The sequence below is a fragment of the Poecilia mexicana genome, unplaced genomic scaffold (genome assembly GCF_051168715.1).
Source record: "Poecilia mexicana isolate PSO_F unplaced genomic scaffold, ASM5116871v1 scaffold_3, whole genome shotgun sequence".
NCBI lineage: Eukaryota > Metazoa > Chordata > Actinopteri > Cyprinodontiformes > Poeciliidae > Poecilia > Poecilia mexicana.
In genome coordinates this window covers 13,613,411-13,627,015 of record NW_028263372.1, presented here as the reverse complement: position 1 = coordinate 13,627,015, position 13,605 = coordinate 13,613,411, and the positions used below count along the sequence as shown (strand labels likewise).

Below are 13,605 nucleotides of genomic sequence, written 5' to 3'. Positions count from 1 at the left end.
CCTGTCGCTGGAATAAAACAGAAATCTGCTGAATGACCAAAATGTCAACAAGCACGAACAGATACCTCATGTTGCTTTCCACATGGTAACAGCAAGGTGTGCAAACCTGCGTTCAGACACGAAACAACACATGCTTCTGAGTTCAAATCATTTGGAGCCTCTCCTCCCGTCCACACCTGCTGCATCCCCTCCTTCCATCCCATCCAAAATATACACAGTAAGGAGGTGTCAGCAGGTTAATTAGCAGGAAGAAGATAGTTGGGGGGATTGGAGACATCCGACTCAGACAGGAGGCGCTCGCTCTCCTTGGCCTCTCTCCTTTCCAAAGCTGCCACTGCCAATGCCGCGACCCTACTCAGCGCATTTTTTGGAGAGGGAAAAGAAACGACATTTGGAAAAACAGAGAGACAGTTGGAGCAAAAGCTGGCTTCTCCACGGAGTAAATAGAGATTCATTCCCAAAAATATCTTTCTGTCATTTATGCTCGTAAAGCCTCTCAGCTGTGAAGGGCCGATCCGTGCAGCCCTGTCCGTTCTGTCGACGTCACTCGTCAGGTGAGGACAGCGACTCTCCAAAAATCCTCCCGGGCTCTCAAGGTCATTCAGAGGGAGAACAACACGGCTTGACTGCAGGGAATGGAATAATAAGCGCAGAACATCAATCCACATTGACAGGTAGTGAGTATAGTTCTCACACTGCTAGTTATGGATTACGGTAAGCTACCTTGTCAACAAGTTTTAGACAAAAGATACAGTAAGATGGAATGCCCTCCTTTAGCAATGCAGCTCAACCAAACACATTCGCTATTGTCCCATTAGGAAATAAGTGGGGGGTGGGCGGCATGCGGGTGGTTGTACAGGTGTTTGATAGAGTGGCTCCATTACCTCTGGTGAAGGGCAATCTGGCTTCAAGTAGGGAGAAGAAAAAAAATGAAGAAATGTTCCGTAAGCCAGATTTTTAGCTCTCCTTTTAGAATAACTTGTTTTGTTTAAAACATTACAACACAGCAGGTGTAACATATAAAATATAAATCCGATCAGATTGTGGAGGGCGGCCAATCCACCCATAGAACTCTACTATCCTGTAGCTTTTAGATGCCTCCGGCACACCTGAATCAATCATCTTTCAGCTCTGCAGGGGCCTGGTTACGAGACATCCATTTGATTCAGGTGTGTGGAAGCAGAGATGCACCTAAAAGTTGCAGGATAGTAGATCTCGAGGACAGGACTTGGGAACCTCGGGTGTAGAGAATGACTATTTGGTGCATCGTTGTAGTCTAGCTTGGCTACAGGAACATCCACATCCCAAAAACTGAGTCAAGATAGATTATGATGTTCTAACGTACACACATTATTATTTAGATGGAGCGTACGGCAGGATGCTGAGAGAGGAGCTGTGGTATTGAACGAGGAAGTCTGGAATGAGGAAGTACGATAGAGTGGTGCAGGACATGAGAACTGTAAGACAGTAGTGAGGTGTGCTTTAGGAGCGACAGAGGAGGCGGGGCTCCATCAAGGATCGACTCGAAGCCCCTTTTTGTTTACTTTTGGTGATGGACATGCTAACTGATGAGGTTAGACGGGAGTCTCCATGAACTATGATGTTTGCAGATGATGATCTGTAGGGAGAGCAGGGGGCAGGAAGAGGAAACGCTAGAGATGTGGGGGTGTAAGTACTGGAGAAAGAGAAGAAAGGATTAGTCATAGGAAGACAGAATGAATGTGTGCAAAGGACATGGCCATGAGTGGATGTTACAGAGAAGTAAAGAAAATAGAGGACTTTAAGTACCTATAGTCAGTGATTTAGATGGAGAAGATGGAGAGTGTGGAGAAGAGGTGAAGACGCAAGTCCAAGCAGGTCGGAATGGGTGGAGAAATGTGTTGGACATGTGTTGGGCATAAGAGATCAGCAAGAATGAAAGGACAGGTGCACACAGGACAGAAGTGAAACAAGCACCGCTGAACGGTTTAGAAACGGAGTCAGTGATGAAAAGAAAGGAGGCAGAACTGAAGGTTACAGAGTTACAATGTTGAGGTTCCCTTAGGGAGTGACAAGGATGGATACCATCAGGAGTGAGAACCTCAGAGGGACATTTCGTGTTTTAGAGTTAAAGTCACAGAAACCAGACTGAGCTGGTTTGGACATGTTTAAAGTAGAGATGATGATTGTGTCCCCAGACGGACACTGAGGTTGGAGTCACAGGACAGGAGGCAGAGAGAAAGACCAAAAATAAGACTTATGCGGACATGAAGTTAGAGGGTGCAGAAGAGAGAACTAAATGGAGGCAGATGGCTCTTCTGGTTTTTCCCCTCAAGAAAAGCCAGAAGAAGAAGAAGCTCTGTCTTCAGACCCCTGGAAGATTTTGATTTGAAGTTGGCTTTTAATTTGTTTTAAAGATGTCAGGGGAAATGTTTGTTCTGACAAAAGTTGACATTAATTGCTTCGAGTGGCCAGACAGAATCCTGACTTAATTAAGTTGGAGAAAAATGATTGGGGTGATGGGGAAGAGGACTTCCAACCTCAAAGACTTGTGTGCATCAACAGAATGCTATTTGTTTATACGTTTGTGGACTAGAAAGACAGGAGTTTTCAGGTTTAACAAACAGAAATGGAAAAAAATAAAAAATAAAAAAATCGAAATCTAATTATTCAGCATTTGACTTCCTTAACAAAAGTCAAAGTGGATCAAGGGAAAACACAAGCATTGTTACCGAACGCTCTTGTTCGGATGTAGTGCCAAGACTGGGTGCCAACAATTTAAGATTTTGTTTGTTGATTCGCTGCTCGATGTTGTAACTCATTGTTTTTTAATTGTTTTAGCTGTGAACATAAAGGCACTGTGGAGTTCATGTCAAACTAATGTATGTTGTTTGTTCGTGGAAATGTCCACAGAGATTAATTAAATCACGTGCCAGCAGTTGAAGTTATTCTCTTTTCACAGCTCAGCTTTTAATGTGACCTTCATCCGGTTTCGGGGTCTTGGGCTCACAGGCGAGCGAACGAGAATTTATGCAGGTGCAGATATCACCGCGCACAACGGTAGAGCTGCTGATTACATTATCATAGACACGTTCACACACAGAGAGATGGAAAGCAGAAACCTAAAGCTATACTCCGTGGATACAGCTTTGCCGATGGAGTAATGTGCTTTCCCGACGGCAAGGGAACTATAATATCCACTAAAGAAGTTATCTGCAGACCGGAAAATGAAGAAAACAGCGCGGCGTGGGGGATGGGAAGTGCAGCAACCATACGTAGCGTGCCTCACCCAGAGACTGGATTCATTTTGGGTTATTTATGATAACCTGATGTCTTTGTCTTCCAATTCTCCTTCCTGCTTTTAGTCTCCTTCTCCGCCTCCTCTGTCCTTCAGGACGATTCTCCTGGCGTACGCAGCGCAGAGTAATGATCTGCCTATCATAGCTCGGCCACTGGCCACAACTCATTTGACTGAAGAGGCAGAATGTAGGACAAAGGGAGGGAGCAAGGCGGAAAGGGAGGAATCAGATGGGCATAATCGATGCCGCCGTATAAGAGGACTTTATCCACTTGGCGTGTGTGCTCTTAGTTAGCCCAACGGTGCATAATGCCAGCTGTGAATACAGCAAAAATACAGCTGGGAATCAATACAACTATAAATCCTGGAGAGGAAAGCACTGCGGTCAGTTGAAGGGTGCACTTGAGCAAAGCCCGGAGGGAGGCGACCGCGGGCTCCCTGCGAGAGGGAGCAATATAAGAAGGTATTCTCATCTCGGGATGCTCTCATGCTCCGCTGAACATCATCAGTGTCAAATTACACCTCAAACTGAATCAACTCTGCATACATTTCAAGTCATTTTCCGCCCACCGTCGTTGCGGCTCCCGTATTTGTCATTTGTTAACAATATCAAGCTCATCTGCAGCTGATGACCTCTGTAATCCAATTTGAAGCTCACTTCCTTTTTCAGAGCAGTGCTGCGGGCAGGATGGATAGAGAAGAGTCAAGACGCAGTCAAGACATTTCTCCCATTTTTTTTTTTTTTTTAAATTTCCAATTTCACAATGAGTCCTAACAATAATCATGAGAATGAGTTTCGGCGGGGCGGGTGGGGGGAGTATTAGGACGTGTTTTTCGGCGTCGGAGCATCTGCAGCTCGCAAATCTTTGGACGGATGCAGGACAATTCCATTAGCAGCCTTCCTCCAGCTGAGAGCTTTCTGTCTATCATTCATCACCAGCCGCAGTACGACACAGCAAGAGCATCGGCGAAAATTAACTTTCCCCGACACACTCCTCCGTTCGTTTGTCTCTCTCCCTCTCGCCCTCCCAAACCTTCGCTGTCATAATTAACCTCTAATTCCAGCAGTTTCTATTCCAAGAGTGAATAACAAATGGGAAATGGTGTCTTCCCGTGACATCTGGTCTCAAGCTGCTCCCTCTTGATACCACAATTTTATGGCAAAGGGGTGAATATCAATACTCGCAGCTCCAACTCCTATCCGGCCCACTGAAATAAAAAGCAATTTCTTTCATGAAAGTTTAATTCAAAATGGCTGCTTTACAAGAGCGAGAGTCATTTTGGGTTTCGGCGGGGATCACAAACGATAAGCCTGCGTACTATTTCCTTTAGAACAGCACAGCTTCTTTACTTCTTGTTGGAAAACAACATGAAACAGAATATAAGTCAGTAATTAACTGCTATTTCTATAGCGGGGGAAACCAATTAATTGTCTTCAACTTGCACAGCTTTTATGATGCCAGGACCTTTAGCACAATTCAGGCAACTGCATTGTGCTAATGCAGTTGCCTGAAAACCGAAGATATTTTTTGTTTCTCTTAACTTATCTTGGCCTGGGTGGGTGTAGAGTTTTCATTCTCAGTCTTACCTTTGGTTAATATTAAAAAAATAATAATTAAATGTAATCCTACTGTCTTATTATTGGCACAATATAAAAGAGACGATTTTTAATAACCCTAAAAGTCATTGCAAGAAAATGCCTTATTAAGGATTTTATTTTTATTGCATTGTGCGTGAACATGTCGGTGAATTGTCGTTTATGTTAATCCATTCATTCCCTGCAACCACTTAATCCCATTAAGGTTCATGCCGGTGCCCATGTCTGGCTGTCAATGGATGAGAAGACGACATAATTCATCACACGGCGACGCAGAGACACGTTTTCCCAACTGAGGCCAATTTAAAGTTTAGAATCTCAGATTCGTGTGTTTTTATGCTGGGAGGAAACATGAGTAACCTGAGAGAGAGAGAACCTGTGCAGAGAGTCCCTCAAGGTTTGAGAAGACAAAAAAAAAAAAAAAACAGTAGAACTAATGTAAGAGTACTTTCTATACTGAAGAAAAGTGAGGTCTTAATAGAGAAGGGAAATGTTGAGTTGTTAGCAGCAGCATCTCAGCCCATAAAAGGTATCACAGCTAAACAGAACGCCAGACGTGTCGTACACTCGTTCTTGTCTCTGTAGAGAAAATCACTGAAAGAAAACATAAGGTTAGCTCTTGAAATAGCACCAAGCAATGCAAATTATAAAGAAGCAGAAGAAGAAAGTAGCAGAGTGAGGAAAAGCGGTCAGTTTGTATCCAGTTGCCTAGTTCAGCATAACTACAGAGTAGCTCAGAATAACCTAAGCCACACGAACTGTAAGCTTTATCCAAAAGGAAAGTTTTAAGCCTAATCTCAAAAGTAGAATATATTTTACTTTATGCTACTTTATTGATTCCCAGGGGGAAAAGTGGACAGGGTGTCTGCCTCGCAGGAGAGGAGCCTGAAGGATCTGCCTCCCATTCTGCTTTAGGAAACGGCAGCAAACCTGTAGCATGAGAGCAAATTGCTCTCTGAAGAACAAATGGACCAATCAGATCTCTGATGGAGCTGGATTGTTAAGGGTTTTATATGTGAGAAGGAAAATCTTAAATTGAGTTTAACAAACCAAAGACAGGAAGTTAAAATAGGAGAAATATGAACTTAAAAAAAAATATCTGAAGTCTTGCTGGAGTGTTTTGGACCAGCTGAAGGCTTTTTATCGACAAACTGTTTTTCAGTGTCTGGACAGGATACTTCCGACTTTTGAAATATTACATAGGTAAAAGAAAGAAATCTTAGAAACCTGTTAAATGAGGGATTTATACCTTTGTCAAATAATTACCAGAGGCCAACTTAACGCTCTCCAAATGAAGTGATGAACTCAGCTGTTTCCTTCAGAGGTTCTGGTCCAGAGGCAACAACCTCTGCCTTGTCGTTTATAGATTCCTGGTAGACAGCTGCTGACTTAGGACTTGTTAAAACACAGTCAACCAACACCAGCAAAATGACCCACTTCTGTTGAAAAGTCACACTAGACCTCAAGGACACTAGTTGTGTGCCTTCCCGCTCTTCCTCCAGATTCGGGGAACGTTGGCTCCAAAACTAAAGTCCACTCTTTACTTCTATCCGACAGCGAGGGTTGTGGACTACGGAACAACAATCCTGTCGTTTTTCTCCTGAGTTTGGGTGAGTAGTTCAGATGTTGACTATTGTTTTGGAGTTTATTTCAATCACAAAGAAATGGGCGTTCTCCAGCAGCATGATAGAAGAAGCATCTACAGCTTGTATAAAACTTTGCTAAAGTCTACTCACACTTTAGAATATCTATTAGTGAAAGTCTCAAACCACATGAAAGAGAGAAGTTGCAAAGACCTTTGTTAAAGTGGCTGTGGAAAGAAAAAGGATCAAACGTGTCCATCTGACACTTTTATTGGAACAGAAATACATGCACACACGTATCTGCCTGCGCATACTCAGTGCACAGCACTGTAATGACACACTTCTACTCTGTTCTGACATTTTTACTACCCAGTTTATTCTTTTTTTACACTCGCTGAAGCTCATCTGTTTGCACACTCTGCTCTTGTTAAGTGTGCAAATGAGATGGTGTGTATGAGCTTCCAAGTGCCACGGCACACAAGCATAGACCCAACAAGCTCCCTCGTGGGCCACTAGAAAGCAATAAAAACAAGGAGGCATTAATTAACAGTTTGAATGTGTTTCTTGGGGGCGAGTGTCATCCCAGGGCGGCCGTGCATCCATGTGTGCAGGGTAGTGAAGACGGCCACTGTCTCTGAAGGGTAAGTGCTGCTGCCTGTAGCTCTGTGGTGGAACTGATCCAGTCCTTCAACCATTGTTACGTAGGTTAATCCAAATTCTGGCAACTGGCAGCAGCAGCAGCAGCACCATGTGGGCCCGTCAACAAGTAGAAAAAAAAATGGACTGGAAGCTGCAAAGAAGTAAGAATTGCCAGCTGCAGCAGCGCGGGTGAAACTAACCACATGTGTTTTTTTTTTTATTTTTTAAATCTAACATGAAGACATATGTTTTTGTGTACCTCAGTGAGATGCATGGTGGCATGTGAAACTTTTATGTTTTTATAACTTGGAAAAGTGGTGCCTTTGTCTCGGAGTAAAACAGTCTAGGGTTTAAATCCTGCCCAGTGGGGTGTGGTAATGGACTTTGCATGGTTTTCCTGTGCGCACATCAGAGATGGGTAGAGGACCCAATAATTGTGTAAAGAACATGCAACCTATCTGGGGACTACCTTCGGTCCACTACCTCTTGCCGGAGAAAAGCACCAGTCAGCCTACAATGAATATTCAGGCATAGAAACTGGATAGATGGATGAAAACCAAAATGTGACAAATCCCTTTGGCACCCGCATCGCACACCACACACACGTCTCATATGGTGTGTCATAATGGCACTGACCGTACGCTCTCTGAATAACTGCTCTGGACCAAAACATCTAATGAATGTGATGCTGTTTATTCCCTAGGGCTCTGTGATGTTAGGAAAGCATGCAGCATGCAATTATGTTAGTAAATGTCTTCATAATGATATGACTTGTGACAAATAAGAAAAAAATAAGTAAATGGACTTAATGTCTTTCTGTGATGAGTTCAAAACAAACGGACCTCAGATAATGAATAGTCCGTCCAGCTACTGGAAGAAATAGATTATTAACATCTCAAAAGGAGTTTTGTTTCTGGCTGGCATCTGTTGTTTTTTGGCTTTAAAACAACTTAATGTCATGTTTGCTAAAGTATGAGACGGGAGCAGGCAGACAGAGAAGCAAAAAGGCGCCGATAAGTGGCTTTAATGAAGGAAGAGCAAACTTACAAGCAGACACGATAACCATCAGCGACTGGAGAAAACCACGAGGGAGTAGAAGACAAAATACACTGAATAAAAAAGATGATTTTTGTAGGCTATCCATTATGATTTATGTGTAAGAGTGCACTGTAAAAGACCTTCATCTATTTACCATCATTAACTGTGTAGATGCTATAAAAAATTACACTATATTTCATGGGAATATGAAAGAGAAGGAGCACAACAAAAATAATGAAAACTAAATTGCCTAGCACTCATTTGGCTTAAAATTCAAAATTGTAACAGAGTACCAAAAAATAGCTATTTGGGTTTTATAGATGTCTTCAATTTTAACATTAGACAAAGATAATTTGAGTAAGCATAAAAATATGGTTTTCAAACGATGACTTTGAAAATACATGACAGTACATACATTAAGCATTTGTGATAACTATTTATTAGCCTTTTACACCAACACGGGAGGTTTTTTCCCCTCTTGTTTTTATTGATTATTGGGCAACACTTTATTTGAAGGGCGTTGAATAAGACTGTCATGACACTGTCATAAACATGTCATAAACACCTGTCATGAACATGAATAAGTCTTCATGAATATTTATGACTGTTGTCATAAAGCGTCATTCGGTAAATTATGACACTTTTAATACAAAGTTGACATTATTGAAAATGTCTTTATGACAACTTGACATTAACCAATAAATCATTACTGTTTAAACTTTACCTTTAATAACATAAAGTTACCTCATTTTTAAAGTGCAATCAGTAATACTTTTATAACAAATTTATATCAGTAATGATTTCTTGGTTAATGTCAAGTTGTCATAACAACGGCATTTTGAATAATGTCAACTTTGTATTAAAAGTGTCATAATTTACCGAATGACGCTTTATGACAACAGTCATAAATATTCATGAAGGCTTATTCATGTTCATGACAGGTGTTATGACATGTTTATGAAAGTGATATGTCAGTCTTATTCACCCCCCTTCAAATAAAGTGTTACCGATTATTGTTAATTCAACCATATTTGAGCGTTTAGTGTTAAGGCGCGTCATAGCACCTTAAATAAATGTCAGTCTGAAATTTAACTCAGTTGTGCCTGTTTGTGAATCTCTTATCATGATATTTAGACATCTTCAATTTCAAGTGTTATGACCATGCAGTGGTTAAGGTGCAGAAAATGAATGTTTATTAACAAAGGCTACGATGGATTGTGAATGTCTAGTATGACAGTCAGTCAGTGCATAAGGACGTGTTGAAGTGCAAAAACAAAGACAAACTCAAAAATTAGATTAATAATAATAATAGTAAAAAATGACCTTCTCTGATCTCCTCTGTGTGAGTTTGTGGGTTTCGGCAGGAAGTTAGTCCTATAAATGGAGTTTTCAGGGAAAAAGATTTCTCTGTTTTAATCTGAGTCCAAATGGGCATGAAGGACAAAGCGATTCTACTGAGAGTTCAGAGTGAACCACATTTCTGCAACCTCGGGGAACGGCTTCGGCAAGTAAACAGAAGAAAAAACAATGCATGACCTACATGCATCTCAGTCCTAATTCCTCCAGTCAAAGCCGATGATGTGAGTTTCAACTGTCTGGATGGAAGGCAAGAAAACAAGCGGGCGCAACAACAAAATGGAGATTTTATGAAACGACTCGCCTCCCTGTGTCGTGTCGCATGCTGTGTCTTCTACACACGTCAGAGAATTAAACACAGCAAACGGGTGGTTGGAGTTTGCACGCTGAAGGCCCCCAAAAGCGTTTTTTTTTTTTTTTTTTGAGACAGTATTTGTCAAATCCAGCCGAGGAATATCTCCGATGCCTTTGAGACACACATTTTATTTATTTTTTTCTCTCTCTGCAAAGTCCGGCATAAATAATCCAGCCAAGTGGAGCTCTCTTTTCTCACCGGCTGCGCTCTCATACCATTAATCTGCCTCGATCGGTTGGATCTTCACCTCCCTCCCTGTGAGAGAAGGAAGAGGAGAAAGAGATAAACAACCAAACAGACAAATTCAAAGCACAGAGAGAGGAGAGCGCTGAAGAGAAAACAGAAAGATAAACACATATGAAGAATGGGGAGGGAGGATAAAAGTGTATTGAAATGCAAATCATTTTACCTGGAGAACGCTGCTGTTTATCTTCTGCTCGTCTTCTAAGAAAGTAACTAATTGATCCGTCCACGGTGGGGGTTGCCTTTCATCACAGGCTGATTGACCGTCTGTCAAGCGCACTCACTTTGGAGAACGCTCAAATGCACAAGGCATCCGTCTCCATCAGCGCCACACGGCGCACACGCACGTGTGCCGAAACGCGTGAGCCGCGACAGGACCTTTCACACCTAGGCGTCGGTCCCAGACGGAGGCGGGAGAGACAAGTTTGACAAATGAAGACAGAATTATTTAGATGGGAGATGCGGCCGAGTGAGCGTCCCAGGCATGCCGGCGCACAGTGTGGGGTTTTGGGGGCCTCACAGATGGAGAGTCTGCCGAGGTGAAACCAGTGGACCACCAGTAGAGAAATGCACAAATGCAGCGTGAAAATTGGGGAAGTGATGCTGCCTTTGTTGTTACCTTGCTCCTGAAGCATTTGCGCAAAAATTCTCCTCCCGTAAGAAAAAGAAATCTCAAAGATGTGTTGCTCTCTGCGTCGGGGCAGCTGCGGGGCTCAGGTTGTAAACGGGTTGACCTCGTAGCCGGTCGGCGGTAAAGCTCCCCGTTTGACGGTCAGCTGAGGCAGAGAGGTGAGCTCAGCCTGAGAGGAGAAGCAGGACAGAGAACAAGAAGAAAAGAAAATGCATCCTTTTGTAAATAAATGTGACCCAAGGGGGCAAAAGGTGAGAGCAACTTGTTTCATGGCCTTGTCTTCAAGTGGAAACTAAATCATTAGATTTATTTGAGCTTTTCCTTCCTGAATTAATATGTAAAACAATCAGCTTTATGCTCGGTTTATTTAAAATAAACCGATCACACGAGGAAACGCAGAAGACAGAACGCAGCAGCGTGAAGAGAGCCGCCCGCAGCATCCTGCTCGAGATGGAAAATTGTAATCAAGGCATTGTCGGGTTTGATGCTTGTTGACAGTCTGAAGCTCAGCATCTCGGTAATGACGTATTGCATGCTTCACGCTCCACCGTGCTGCGGACAAGCTGCCAGCCATTCTGCTCGCCACATTAAGGTCAGAGGCCATGTTGGGATACGGATGGTGGAGGGAGAGCAGCTCGAGGCAAGACCGTGTTTTTGTGGGCGGACAAAAAGACGAGCGCTCTTTGTTTTCGTTGTTCCCAAATGCCCACAGGACTGTTATCATCCCGGCTTGCTCAGTCTGTAGGATCCTCGGTGGTTACAGGGTTGGAGGGGGGGGTGTTGAGCAAATCATCCAACTGTGCAAGGATGGAAAGCTTTCCCTTAAGGAGCTGGAGTAGATGCACCACAGCGAACCCTTCCCAAAGGTTGACTCGTGGTCTTGTTTTCAATTACTATTGCTGTATAAACGCAATCCATCAACTGAATTGTTCTTCTTGTAATTTCATGCTATACAGGGTATCTTTGTGATACTATAGTAGCACAATGTGAGCATGAAGTTTTAATATTACTTTTTTTTTCTTTAATTCAAACTTTCAGACTTTCCTAACTTTCACTGTTTTTAAAGCTCTATTGCATAAACCAGTTCATGACCAGCTGAATATTTTTCCCCTCAGCTGTGTGTGAAGAACGTACATTTACTGTATAACACACAGTTTGTTCTGAATGCTAGAACATACAGGAAGGGGTAAATAGCTTACTTTTCATCTAAAGCCTTTAAGTACCCATAACTAATCAAATGATCTGTCTAATCAATTTTTTTCACAGATTATTGGTCACATATTGCCGTGACAGCTTTGACAAATGTGTGAAAACATATCGTTGCATACGGCAGCATAAAAATATAAAATAAAATTTTTACCTTATAGTATATGGTCTTTTAGTTTTATTGCTATGATATTGATGTATATAATTTATTAAAACATAATTAAAAGCTTTAAAAACAACTAAATGTTTCAATTAAGGTTAAAAAAAAGCATCTATTCAATTTCAAAGGAGTCAATACCTCATCAGCCATGAGTCTTTAATGCATCTCATGCATCAGAGTAAAAAGGAGACATAATCATAACATCGAAATAATTGCAAATGGCAAACAAATATTGTGTCCAGTCACAGTATTGCAGACCATATCAGTTTTTAATTTAATGCCACTTGACATAGGGCAGAAAAAAGTAAAAAAAATAAAAAATCACATCCTATTCATTTAAGTCTAGGATTCAAAATTTGATCACTTTAAAGGTCAGTTTGCAACAAGTTTTTGAACAAGAGGAAATATTCCATCACATTGGCTCTTGAATAGACATTTGATTCTTCCAAAACAACGACCCATTAAAAACCTGACCTGATCTCACACAATTAAATTTAATTCCCAGTTGATCTGTTGATTCTCCATTTATAGAAACAAAACGAGACGTGACGTATCCAGTCACGACTTTGCAGGAAACGTGGATTTCCACTGATCACCGTATAAACCGATTATTCAGAACGGCAGCACGTCAACAATAAATGACAGGATTTATTGATTTATTGTTCTAATGAAAATTCCTTTCCTCCCCATTTAAACCTACGTGATTCGTTTTTCTAAACGTCACCTGGTTGTGCAAGATACTCTAGGAAACATTGTGACAGCAGCTTCAATTTCAAGTCATTCTAAATTAAGGCCAATTATGAGGTAGCTGCGAGTGTTATATGTTTTCAGCAATAGATTTTCTGAAATTTTTCGCATCTAAAGGTCAAATTACCCTCTTAGCAACACTGACATGATGCATTGTTGAATTTCATTGCAAGATCTGCTCTACTTCCAACTGGCATCTGATTTCTTTTGTGACTTTGCCAAAACTTATCCTATGTTTCTAAGAACACTGGAGCGTTGCAGGGATGAGCTCAAGTTGTATCACTTTTACGAAGCAGGAAGGAAGAGAATGAAAAAACAGATAATGAGAGTGATACAGAAAGACAAAGTCATTCAATTGCAATTACCACGCAGTGCCTGGCACAGCTGACAGTTAGAGGGAAGCGATCTTAATGTGTTTTATTCTTGCAAACAAAAGACAAAAAGAACAACGTAAGCAGATGCCCAAGAGCTGAACTGCAAAAGCAGGAAAGACCATTTATCTGATTCCTAGCACACGACCCCACAAACCCGACAGAACTGCCGGCGCTTTCTGGGAAAATCTCAAAACTGAGGCTAATAAGAAACTCAAACGTCATAATATTAGCAGGAACTCTCGTTGAATAAATGACCCCGACGTTTTTCAACTGCCCCATTGAATTTTTCTCCACTTCGGCGTTGCTCCGTTCCTAAAAGTCCCCTTTCACACATTCATCGGCGGCTGACAAACTGTGAAGTGCCTCCCTGCCTTTGTCTTCAATCCAACCACATAACCC

General features: G+C 41.8%; 1 long non-coding RNA gene across 1 annotated transcript; it reads right to left on the bottom strand.

The window, feature by feature from the left end:
- Positions 1 to 9,958: 9,958 nt before the first annotated feature.
- LOC148160182 (uncharacterized) lies at positions 9,959 to 10,923 on the bottom strand. Its single transcript, XR_015762593.1, has 2 exons — positions 10,255 to 10,923; positions 9,959 to 10,100 (listed from the first exon to the last, which is right to left on the bottom strand). It is a non-coding gene; the product is annotated as an uncharacterized LOC148160182 (long non-coding RNA).
- Positions 10,924 to 13,605: the final 2,682 nt, after the last annotated feature.